The 13,495-nt window shown below is 38.1% G+C and overlaps 1 protein-coding gene across 3 annotated transcripts in view; it reads right to left on the bottom strand.

Annotated features, from left to right (window-relative positions):
* The window catches only part of LOC150080763 (interleukin-1 receptor-associated kinase 4-like), a 191,357-nt gene extending 182,822 nt beyond the window's left edge, over positions 1 to 8,535 (bottom strand). For 2 of the 3 annotated variants that reach the window (XM_090381096.1, XM_090381098.1), the window contains exon 1: positions 8,300 to 8,535. The gene's annotated coding sequence lies outside the window, so the exon portion shown is untranslated. Of the gene's footprint in view, positions 1 to 8,232 lie in introns of all 3 variants that reach the window. The other variant, XM_090381097.1, reaches the window with a different exon arrangement.
* Between the last annotated feature and the right edge of the window lie 4,960 nt (positions 8,536 to 13,495).

Here is a 13,495-nt window from a genome sequence, read left to right as displayed (position 1 = left end):
ATGAAGAATCACTACAGATAATCAAATCAAGAGTATTACTCCCTCTTGTTGCCTCCCGAACATGCTGATGTAGAAAACAATCATCCAATAAATCCATAAAAGCCTTGCTAGCATGTGAGTGACCAGCCCCCAAATTCCAGTCAGTATCTGGGAAATTAAAATCCCCCATTATAAGACTCTATGATTTACTGGCCCACTCTATTTCCCTGTACAGTTTCTTATTATACTCATCAGAGTCATTAGGCATATAGCACACTGCTACTCTCAATTTGTTGATAGGTTAAATAAATTTAGCTAAATAAGAAAAATGCATGGGATACATATAAATTAACATGTGACCCAGAAGCCTATGATAGCTATAAGCTGGTCTGTAACCAAGTTACAAAAGAGGTTAGGCAGGCGAAAGCAGATTACGAAAAATCTTTGGCAAAGGATGAAAAGAAAAACAGCAAACAGTTCTTTACTTATGTAAACTCTAGAAGGAAGGGGATGAATCAGATTGGTCCACTTGATATCGATGGTTCAACTGTTGATGATCCTGCTCAGGTAGCTAACAAACTAAATGAATATTTTGCATCTACATTCACACATGAGGAGTTATTCAGGGAGGGAAATGCCAGAGGTGTATTCAGTAAGCAAGATAATCTTGTAAACTAAGAGTAAAGTGCAGGAGAAATAAACATAAGAAAGGCACCTGGGTTGGATGGAATCTATCCAGTTATATTAAAGGGGGCGGCAAATAAAGTAAGCAAACCCTTAGCCATAATTATTAGCTTCCCTGGACTCGGGGGAGGTACCCATGGACTGGAGATGTGCAAACGTGACCCCAATCCACAAAGGAGGATCAAAGGGAGACACAGGTAATTACAGACCTGTAAGTTTAACTTCTGTTCCAGAGAAATTAATGGAGGCACTGGTTAAAGAAGCATTGCAGGATCGTCTAGACAAGACTTCAGTTATAGCTCGGACACAGCATGGGTTTGTTAAGGGGAAGTCTTGTCTGACAAATTTGATTCGATACTGTGATGTAGTCACAAAGGAACTAGATGCAAAGAATAACTTTGATATCATATATTTGGATCTTAGAAAGGCCTTTGATACTGTTGCACATGGAAGACTGTTGCACAAATTGGAGCAGTGTGGCATTGCAGGCAAATTGCTGCTTGGATAAAGGGATGGTTGAGTGGGAGAAGACAGAGAGTGGTAATCAATGGACACTGCTCTTCATGGACCAATGTTATTAGTGGAGTCCCTCGAGGTTCAGTGTTGGGTCCATTGTTGTTTTCTGTATTTATAAATGATATTGATGATGATATATCAGGCTTAATGTCCAAGTTTGCAGATGATATGAAGGTTGGTAGGGTTGTTAATGACAGTACACTACTGCAACAGGATCTAGAAAAGTTGAGCAGATGGGCTGAGAGGCGATAAATGAAGTTTAACATTGACAAATGTAAAGTACTACATATGGGAAGCAGTAATCCCAGAGTAACATATCAACTCTGTAGTACCACACTGACAGTGGCAGAGAATGAAAAGGACATGGGGTAATTGCAGGCAGATATGAAGTTTTCTGAGCAGTGCAGATGGTCTGCAAGAGTAGCTCATGGTGTCAATGATATACAGGAATTTTTCTAGCAGGGATAAGTAGGTGATTATCCCCTTGTATAAGGCAATGGTCAGGCCACACCTTGAGTACTGTATTCAGGTCTGGAGGCCTCATTTTAAGAAGAATGTAGAGCTGTTGGAATGAGTACAGAGAAGGGCGACAAGATTAGTGAATGGAACAAAGGGTTGCTCATAAAGAAAGGCTTAAGTTTTGCAAATTACAGTGTCTGGAGACTAGGCACCTGCGAGGTGATCTGATTGAGGTGTATAAATCCTTGAATGGTTTGAGCATGGGATTCTTCCTCTTGCTCAGATTATGAACCTGAGCGGGGGAGGGGGGCATAAATTCAAATAGAGGAAAGACAGTTGTAGAACAAATGTGCGGAAGTTTGCCTTTAGTCAGCGGGTGGTTGATTGCTGGAACAAACTTCCATCTGTCGTTGTAGAAGTTGATAGCTTAAATAGATTCATGGCAGAACTTGACAAACATTTGGAGCAAGTGGATGGGTGAAATAAGGGTGTTTGTTTTTGTTTTTGGCTGATGCTATAAAAGCTTGCTTTCTTGCATCATGTGCCTTTGCTAATGCTAATGCTAAATTGTTCAGCATTAAACAAATTTGTGAAAAAGCTCTAGAAGGAAAATTATCAGGTCTAAAAGTAAAGAAAAATGGTATCTATCAGGCTGTACTGAAACAAGTATCTAGTTAGTCACTAAACCAATAACTACAATAATAACAGGTTATTTGGGGAAGAAACGGCCTAAGGAAGATTATGAAATAGATTTAAGATAGATAATATTCTGATGTGCAATCTCTCTCTCTTTCCCCCCATACACAAAAGGGGTTCCAAGAGTGACCAAGCTAGCTAGATACCCTGCACCACACTCATAATCACCAGCAGTAAGGCTAATCACTGGGGATATAGTAGGGATTACCTCAATAGCTATATTATTAGAGGATCACAACACTGTTTATTAAGGAAAGATCTTATCTGACCAATCCTGTAAGCTGTTATGAGATAGTCATAAATGATATTCATTTATTACTATCTGTGTCATAAAAGATATTGTCCCACACTGAAAGTCTTGTGCATAAGCTGGAGAAGTGTAGCATTTGGGGAAAATACTATATATAAAAGCACGATTAAGTAATGGAAGGTAGAGTGGTTAACAGGCTAGTTAAGCTAGGTTAGCAGTGCTCCAAGTAGTGCAGTAGTATGAGTGGGGTTGCTCACATTCAGAGCTAGCCCCAAAATTTGCAGGGCCCTGTTCAAGAATTACTTCAGGGGGACCCCTGAGTCCTGTGCAAAACTTATACAGGGTGTTTTTGTAATTCTTCTTCTTCCAGGCTTCTTCTTCCCTGTGGAGCTGTTGTGGCTACCAACAAATTCCTCCAACTGCATCGATCATATGCTCTATGAGCAGCATTGCAAAGTGTCATGCCCAGAAGTTCACTAATCCCATCCTTCCACCTAGTTGCAGGTTTTACTCTGCACCTCTTCCTCTTGATTTTTCCTTCCATTTTATTCTTCAACAGAAAGTTTTCCCTTCTTACTATGTAACCATAGTGACTTTTTAATTTTTCAAATTTTACAGTAACTAAGAAATAATCAAATAATTTTATATTATACTATACAAAAATTTTAAAAAAGAATAATATTTAATACATTAATCATCAATATTGTTTTGACCATTTGAGTGCGAGGCCCTGTTCGACAGAACCTCTTGAACATGCTTGTGGCCGGCACTGCTCACATCTTTGAGGATCACATGTGCACTCAAAAACCCATTCATAACTTTAAAAATTGGCAAGTAATTCAAAACTTTTCACTCTTTGATATCACCTTTATTTTCAATCTATTATGAAACACAACTGTAAAAAAATCCATTTTTTATATTAAAAACATATATTTAATTTTTAAAAAATAAAAAGTCATCTTCACTGTCAATGAGTGAGATGAAAATCGAAAAACCTGAATGCTTCAACAAATGACCAGCAAAATTCTTCAGAACAACTGGAGGCACTGCGATAATTTTTATTTTTTTGATGAAAATCTCAAACATGCAAGGTATTAGAATGTATAGTACTGTACTTAGTACCATCCATGGGTTGAAGGTTGACAAGATGAAAGTAGATATTTCTTGACATTAGACTTGAATTTCTATAGACTGCAATTTTCTGGAAGTACATGTGAAGGGAGGTTGTTCTGGAAAAAGAAGTCGAAGGAATAAATGAGGGGGAAAAAAGTTGGTTCTGTGAATTTGAAAGTGGACAGTAAATGGATGCTGACTGGATAAAATGCTACAACAACTGGGTGCAAGAGATGCTGCTAATTTTAAATTCTTGGTTTCCATAATGTACCTGTAATTATCAAGAGCTGGACTTGGGCTTGAGTATAGGCTTGGCACACCCAGGGTCCTGAGCTGGATATCATCATTCTTCTCTTTCTTGGTGATTCCCTTCTACTTCTGACTGACTCACTCTCTCTCACTCACTCACAGAGTAACTCAGAAATTTTTTTTGTTTGGTGCAGCATAAGCCCCAGGCTTCCTTGCATCATATGGCTAATAATGCCATTTGGTATGTTTTGCTATCATTAATTTTTTGCTAGCCAATAAAATAAAAGCAAGGTCTTTGCATTAAGTAAATAGGACCTGTTGGACCTAAGAAATTAAAAATATATATTAAAATTTTGGAAATGTTGAATCTCTTTATCCAATATTTTTAGTATTAGTAGTGGCGATACAAAAAAGCAAGCTTATACAGCATCAGCCAAAAAAACTCCCCTCCTTTATCACCATTTACACAAATATATATTGCTACTCACCTTTTAACCCAAGAATTTTGTTTATCTTCTTCTTCATTAATGAAAACAATTACCACAGAATTCACAGGAAGTTATTCTTAAAAGCCTGGAGAGTAGGCACCTGCGAGGTGATCTGATTGAGATGTATAAGGCCTTGAATGGGTTGAGCAAGCTGAATAGTGATGGGATTCTTTCTCTTGCTCAGATTTAGAGGCTCATTAAGAACCTGAGGGGGCATAGATTGAAATTGAAGAAAGACAGTTGTAGAATGGATGTGCAGAAGTTTGATGTGCAGAAATTAAAAATATATATTAAAATTTTGGAAATGTTGAATCTCTTTATCCAATATTTTTAGTATTAGTAGTGGCGATACAAAAAAGCAAGCTTATACAGCATCAGCCAAAAAAACTCCCCTCCTTTATCACCATTTACACAAATATATATTGCTACTCACCTTTTAACCCAAGAATTTTGTTTATCTTCTTCTTCATTAATGAAAACAATTACCACAGAATTCACAGGAAGTTATTCTTAAAAGCCTGGAGAGTAGGCACCTGCGAGGTGATCTGATTGAGATGTATAAGGCCTTGAATGGGTTGAGCAAGCTGAATAGTGATGGGATTCTTTCTCTTGCTCAGATTTAGAGGCTCATTAAGAACCTGAGGGGGCATAGATTGAAATTGAAGAAAGACAGTTGTAGAATGGATGTGCAGAAGTTTGCCCTTAGCCAGCGGGTGATTGGCGGAACAGACTTCCATCTTTTGTTGTGGAAGTTGATAGCCTAAATAAATTTAAGGCTAAGCTGAACAGATCTGGAATGAATGGAGGAGTGAAATGGGAGGGGTTTTTTTTTTTTTTTTTTGGCTGATAATGCATAAGCTTACTTTCTTGCATCGTATGTCTCTACTGATGCTAAGGTTTACTTTTCAATTTTATCAATTTCTTATAGCAGTTGCACTTCCATATTGAGTCATTATTCAGAGAGAAATCATTCTGAAGTACAGAACTAAATGAGCAATAAGCAATGGATCAGTTACATAACCTGAGTCTCCTACGTACACAAATAACCATCACTGAGCAATATCATGTTAGTATTAGTAGTGAAAAACAATGCAAGAAAGCAAGCTTATATAACAGCAGCCGAAAAAAAAAAAAAAAAAAAAAAGGACTTCCCATATCACCCCTCTAATAGTCTATCCAGTTCTTCCTTGAATTTATTCAAACTATAGCTTGAGTTTGGTACTGTAGAAGTTTCTTCCAACAATCAATACTCGCTGGGTGAAAGCAAACTTTGGCACATTTATCACACAACAATACTTCCTCAATATGAATTTAAACCCTCCATATTTGTGGTCTGAGCAAGAGGAAGGATTTCATCGGTACTCAGCTTACTCCAATTTAAAGCCTTACATACCTCAATTAGATCTCCTCACAGTTGCTTAGTCTCCAGATGCTGAAATATGCAAACTGAAACCTTTCCTAGTAAGAGCACCCTTTCCAATAAATCCACACACATCCTTCCTAAAATTAGGCTTTCAGACGGGTATGCAGAATTCAAGGTGTGGCCTAACCATTCCACCATTCCCGTATACAATGGGATAACCACCTTCTTATCGATGCTGGTAAAATTCCTGATTATATAATTTTCAAAAATTTTTTCATTTTTAATGCTGTTAAAATTATATTACTGAAAAAACCAAATCAGCTGTCCTGACAACCTGACTCCACTGCACAGAGCTTATATCTGACTACACAACTACCCGACCAAATGTTTTTCATTCTCTACTACCCGGTTATTGTAATGTGTGGTAACCACACATTACAATAACCTGTGATTACTGATCAGTACATTAATCTGTGATTACTGATCCACATATGCAGTACCTTGCATTTGTCAATATTAAACTTCAATTCTCACTTTTCAACCCATCTGCCTAATTCTTCTAGATCTTGTTGCAGTATCATATCCTGATTACTGTCATTAATCACACTGCCAACCCTCGTATTATATGCAAACTGATATGCCTTCATCAATATCATTAATAAATAAAAAAAAGACAACAACAGGACAAGCACAGAACCTTGGGGTAGTCCATTAATCACTTTTCCAAGAAGAGCAATGTCCGTTGATAACAGTCTTCTCCCACTTGATCATCCCTTTATCCATAGCAGTAACATGCTCTTAATACCATGCTGCTCCAAATTGTACAGCACTCTTTTGTGTACAACAGTATCAAAAGCTTTTGTAAAATCTAATTATGTGAAGGCAAAAATTATTTTTTGTATCCATTTCCTCTGTTACTGCATCCCGGTATCCCATCAGACTGGTCAGACAAAATTGCTTCTTAACAAATCCATGCTATTACTGCAGTATAACTGCATTCCTGTCCAGATGGTCCTGCAATACTTCTTTAACTAGCGATTCCATTAATTTCCCTGGAACAGAAGTCATACTAGCAGGTCTGTAATAACTCATGCCACCCTTTGATCTCTTTTATAAATTAGGGATACATATACCAGGTCTCCCAAAGGGACCCCCCCCCCAATTCAAGGATGTGCTCATAATTATGGATAAAGGTTTGCTTACCTCCTTTGCTGCCTCTCATATTCAAGTTCTGCTGCTACACATATTTCTTTCTTATAAGGAAAGAAAAGACATCTTTCCTTATGTGGGTACAACTTTGCTGATCTTATCAGGTTTACTGCTCATGTTTGGACCCTTTCAACAAGCTCAATGACCTTTTTTTAGGTGTGGTCTTCACACCTTGGACACAGTATTCCACGTATGTTCTCATAATTGCTTATAAAGTGGTGTAAGAAGTCTCGCCACTGCAGCAAATGTTTTACAATTTGATCCTTGCTGATTTGGAAATTTAACATATCTGCAAACAACAGCTACAGAATTCTCATAATCTACACCATAAATTAAAATCAGAGTTAACTTGGCAAGTAAACAGATTTGTAGTGTGTCCCATAATCAATATCAGTTTAACACAAAGAGAACCGTACTGGATATTTGAGATTTCAGCAATGTCATGACCTTCATCTCTTGGCCAACACAGCTGAAATTCCCAATACTTTGCCATAAAAGAAAATCTTTGATTTCTCCAGTGCAAATTCTAAGAATCTCTGTTATCATGCAGAGATCTCTGTGTATTCTTGATAATCACATTGGTGTGCTCAAAAAGATGAATTTGAAATTGGCAGCACCTCTCACATCAAATTAGTGAAGGCATACTCTTCACGTTAGCATCCCCAATTGTAACACTGTATTTTCACCATGGAAAAGCCGGTGACTGGTTTTTCAACTGACATTGTGCTAACCCTAATAGTTTTGATGATATTCAGAACTATTAGGGTTAACCTAAATATGATAAGAGCTGATAGAAAATGTCTAAATTGTATATCTAAAGCACTGCAGAGGCTGTTTATTTTTAAAAATTATTACAAATGTATATTTTTAATATAAAAAATGAATTTGTCGAAGTTGTGTTCATAACAGGTTGAAAATAAGAATGGCATAAAAAAGTGAACAATTTTGAACACAATTTGCAATTTCGCTTCTAACACCAAACGTATTTGAAGAAGAGCGAAATCTAATGATGCATCCTGGTAAGACGTTTTGGTATTATCAGAAGCCAACTGCCAGAAATCGGTATTCTTCTGATTATACGAACTAACTTTGTTGTAAACAAGAAGTGAATGTAAAACATATTTTTAAAATCATGCTTTTTTTTTTCTGCTCATACATATCAAAGAACGATTCTTAAAATTTAAACCGTTATCTCTCACATGAAGTACGATATAAAATGCACATACCAAGTTGCTAATAATTTGAAAATAGAAGAAAACAAGCTGTACACACAAAATATAGGCGGAGAATTACCGATTATCATATAGAGTGCTCATCAGCAAACTTCCGCTTACTGTTTAGAGATGGGGGGAAGTCGCAATGGCGAAACTGTCATACAGCGACCGAGGTTTCGAAAAGTCATCGGTCCCGACAGACAGTTGGTATCATACAATTTTTAACGAACAGGAGCCCGTTCGCAAAATCTCACAGGGGGAAGGTCCAACATTTTCTATTTCCGCTATTGTTCAATAGCCACGTATTTATTTCGTAAATGAACATTTCAAACCAGGCCTCGGAATGGACTGGAATGCAAAAGAAGGGCACTCCAGTTAGTCATACGCAGTGTAATGTCATGTACGTACCTGATTAAAATCATATTTTCCAAAAAAAAAAAAAAACTCTTCCCATTTCACCCGTCCATTAGCTCCAAATGTTTAACTAGTTCTGCCTTGAATTTATACTGTCAACTTCTACGACAGATGGAAGTTTATTCCAGCAATCAACCACCCGCTGGCTAAAGGAAAACTTCCGCACATTTATTCTACAACTGTCTTTCCTCAATTTGAATGTATACCCCCTCAGGTGATTCATCTTGGAAAGAGGAAGAACCCCATCAGCATTGAGCTTGCTTAGACCATTCAAGGCCTTATACACCTCAATCAGATCACCTCGGATATTCTAAGATATTCCAAAATAAAATATTCCATTTTGGCCCACGACTCAAAAATTAACACGCATATAAAAAACTGCAGTTCGACAGCAGGATGTCCAGTGGACATCGCTGTTCCAAGAGCTCCAGGTAAACAATAATGATAAATATCTACAATATACACTGTCTAGTCAAAACATAATGGTCACATACCTAACGGTGGGTACGTTCTCCTCTTTCCGCCACATGGCGAGGCATGGACTCTATAAGGCCTCTGAACGTTACAGGCAGTATGTTGTACCATGCTAACAGGATTACATCTCATGAGACCTGCGATATTCGTTGGGGAAGTGTAAAATGTTCGATATCTAACGGCCCCAGGGGTATCCCCACCTCCGTGTTGTGTAGCACAGAACTCTGTGTAGGCCAGAGGTTTAAAAAGTGTAATGTGTGTGTGTGTTAGCGTTGTGTAGTGTCGTGTCGTGTTATTTTGTTCCTCTGACCATTTAGCTGTTGGGCCACTAGTGGGTCCCCCGTTACCCACACTTATATCCGAGGAGGCAGGTCAGGCAGTAGAAGGATCGCTTAAGTACTCTGGCAGGCCCTGCCACCTAATTTCCGAAGATTTCAGTGCAAGGGCCTAAAAAAAAAAGAAAAGAAAAGAAATATATATAAAAATAATAATAATAAACAAAAAAAATGTGACAAGTTAGAGTAGGAGTAGAGGTAGAAATATGGGGATGATAGGGAAGACGACCCCAAACTGGTCAGTGGAGACAAGCCCCACCAGGAGAAAAGAGGGAGGGGAGAAGACGGACAACCGCCCCCTCCTCCTGCCCAAGGCATGGGGATTAAAAGTGAACGGGGCTAGAGTGCCCCGTTCAGGTCGACAGTCACTGTCCGGTAATGGATCCATTATTCCAGACAAGAAGTAGATCCAGGAGGCTGGCATTTAGTGTTATTTTGCCTGCTCCGGGTGTTTCTTGGGTCATCTTTGCCTTATCAATGGCCATTGTCTTGAGAAGTCAGGTCCAGTTTAATTGCCTCTAATAGGATTAAGCCACAGTTAGGAGTTGATGGTCAAGTTTACAATTCTCAAGGACAACCATGGTGCATCTCCAGTGGCTGCGAATCGAAGTATGACACATCCAGTCTTGTAAGATCGCTCCTGCTCAAGAAAGGTAAGATCGTCAGCGAGCAATTTGATTTCACTCTCATTGTTTAAAGTCAGTAATTGGTAGTAGTATAGGTCAATTCTCAGCTGGTCCTGAGGGTATTCATCCATCTGGCAGGTGCTGTTATTCTCGGGATGCAATTTTAAATTCACATACATATATATTACGTTCTTAGCGTTTTTTCACCAACCTATCATGGAGTAGAATAAAATGAAAATAAAATAAAACAAATCTTGATAACTATTTACAATAACCTGTATTTACAAAATTAATATACGTATTACAATATTAAAAGATTAAAACACAAGATTAAAATGCATTAAAATATACTAAGTTAAAAGCGATAAAATCCCGTAGCTTTCAAAGGCTTCAGCCTTCTTCTTCAGCAGTACTCTCTATTATTCAGTACACCTTTAAATATCAGCAGAGTAATGGTAGTCATCACATGTTTCCATTCTCACGTGTTCCGCTCTCTTGCATTGTGGAACCGGAAGTGGCTCGAACTTCATTAGCTATATCTACGGGAAGTTTATTTATGGCCCTTTCCACACCCATTGCAATTTCTGCAACGGGTATTCTGGGCGGTACCATGGCAAATTTTGGTCCTAGATTTAGGACCTCCAACTGCTCTTTAGTTAGTTGTTTATTACTCATATTAATTACAAAATCCTTAGTAATATTATCATTATTGCCTCTAATGAAGCTCGAGTGAAAATAGCAGCCATCCTTAGCCAAGCTAAGAGTGTTCCTTCCAATCTTAGTGTGAAGCAAAAACTAGCACTAAGAAACCTTAAACAAGATGATAGTATTATAATTTTACCCGCGGATAAAGGCAAAGCAACGGTGGTTCTTAATAAAGAAGTATATAAGGATAAAGCGTTGAGCTTATTAGAAGATCAGACAACCTATAAGGTTATAGAGAAGAGTCCACTTCTTAGTTTGGAGCGACAAGTGAACGGAATGTTGCAGAGTTGGCTTAAATCTAATAAGATTTCTAAAGAACAATATTGGACACTACACGCTACAGGTAGCCAAATGCCAAGGTTTTATGGCTTACCCAAAATTCACAAAATAGACGTGCCACTCAGACCTATAGTTTCATTTATAGGTAGTCCGACGTACGCACTTTCGGGTTTCCTAGCCAAACTATTGTCTCCACTAGTAGGACTCTCTGAATATAGTATCAAGGATAGTAAAGAATTTGTGCACTTTATTAGGAGCCAGCGTATAGAAGAGGACGAAATTATGATATCATTTGATGTAAAATCGTTATTTACTTGTATTCCTATTGACCATGGAGTGTGGTGTGCAAACATAGTTTTACAGAGGGATACTACCCGAAATACTAGGATGCAACTTAATCCAGAGGATATTAAGAAGGGTATAGAATTGTGCCTCTCAAGTAACACTATGGTTTTTGATAACATTATATATAAGCAGGTTAATGGTACAGCTATGGGCTCCCCCATTAGCGCAATTATAGCAAATCTAGCTATGGAGGAGCTCGAGACCAGAATATTTAATACCAGTGTTCTCCCTATGCGCCCCTGGAAAAGGTATGTGGATGATACGTTTACATTTGTTCGGAAGGGGAGTGAAGATCATGTGTTGAATATCTTAAATGGCTTCTCCCAATTCATACAATTTACATCGGAAGTTGAAGATGGAGGAGTTCTGCCGTTCCTGGATGTGTTGGTCTGTAGGGAAGACCAGCAGTTAAAGACAAAAGTCTTTAGAAAAACGATGTGTAAAGGGCAATATACGCATTATAATTCAGCCCTGACCAACCATCATAGGAACAGTGTGATAAGAACGCTAATTAATAGAGCGAAATCACATTGCAGTAACTCCGATGATAGGAAAGCAGAGTATGAACGTGTCACGGCGGATCTTACTAAATGTGGTTACCCCCAGAGGATTATAGATAAATTTATTAATGAGAATCAGAGGAGAGATGAATCTTTTATACCAGTATCTACTGCATACATTCCCTATTATCCGGGCTTGACGGATTATATAACTAGAGTATTAAGAAAATATCAGACACGCTGTGTGCAGCTTCCGGGACGTAGGCTGCACACAGTTGTGTCTCAAGTTAAGGACCCCATTCAAAAAGAGGATGCTAGTGGGGTCGTATATAATATTAGATGCCCGGATTGTGGGGAATGTTATGTAGGGGAGACAAAACGTCGTCTCAAAGATCGTCTGGGGGAACACAAAAAAGCAATAAGAAATGCGGAATATGATAAGTCCGCCGTGGCCGAACACTTTTGGGAGAAGCAACACCAGATCTCCCCAGACGATGCCACTATCACCGATCGGGCGCATAGGTTCTGGGACCGTACGTGGCTCGAGAGTTTGCGGATCAGCTCTACAACCAACATTAATAGGGATAGGGGTGTACGGATTCACCCCCTTTTAGAGACTATTATCCTAAAAAAGGATGAGCGGTTCCGTACGACTTCCGTTCGAGCCACTTCCGGTTCCACAATGCAAGAGAGCGGAACACGTGAGAATGGAAACATGTGATGCCTACCATTACTCTGCTGATATTTAAAGGTGTACTGAATAATAGAGAGTACTGCTGAAGAAGAAGGCTGAAGCCTTTGAAAGCTACGGGATTTTATCGCTTTTAACTTAGTATATTTTAATGCATTTTAATCTTGTGTTTTAATCTTTTAATATTGTAATACGTATATTAATTTTGTAAATACAGGTTATTGTAAATAGTTATCAAGATTTGTTTTATTTTATTTTCATTTTATTCTACTCCATGATAGGTTGGTGAAAAAACGCTAAGAACGTAATATGAATATACCCAACCTCAGAGGCCTATTTGAGGAGTCACATACATATATTAACAACTTCATCCCATACGTGCCTCCAGGGTCTAGGCCCATATGCGCTAATTCTCAAGGTCCAAAGACCATGTATACAGCCTTTAATTTTAAAGTATGGATTCATAATTAATGTAATAATAAAAAATAAAACAAAATAAAAATATATAAATAAATAAATAAGAATAAATCTTTCTAAAAGTTCCAACTAAATCTTGGTTCAGTATCAATAAAATTTCACATAATGTGCACTATAAAACCACGGCCGGTATATTAGCCCGTCGGCACTGAATAGCACATTGTGTTATCCAGTGCCTTCGGCTGCTGTTCCTGTACCTTGTGACGAAATACCTCTACTATCACTTAACAATACGGCCCTCCTTTTAACACATTATTAACAAAAGTTGAGAAACATTTAAAGGACACTCCATTTACAAACAAATCCGGCAAGTTATCCAAATCCAAATTAAAGGTCTCCCGTTAAAGTAACATATGGCTAATAATAATAATAATAATAATAGAGCATGACATGAAGGCCAGTCTCCATCGCCTCACAGAAACAGAAGCC

The sequence above is a fragment of the Mastigoproctus giganteus genome, chromosome 9, assembly GCF_048544385.1.
Source record: "Mastigoproctus giganteus isolate SK-2022 chromosome 9, ASM4854438v1, whole genome shotgun sequence".
NCBI classification, from domain to species: domain Eukaryota; kingdom Metazoa; phylum Arthropoda; class Arachnida; order Uropygi; family Thelyphonidae; genus Mastigoproctus; species Mastigoproctus giganteus.
The sequence above is the reverse complement of the archived record's forward strand: the minus strand, read 5'-3'. Positions and strand labels throughout refer to the sequence as shown.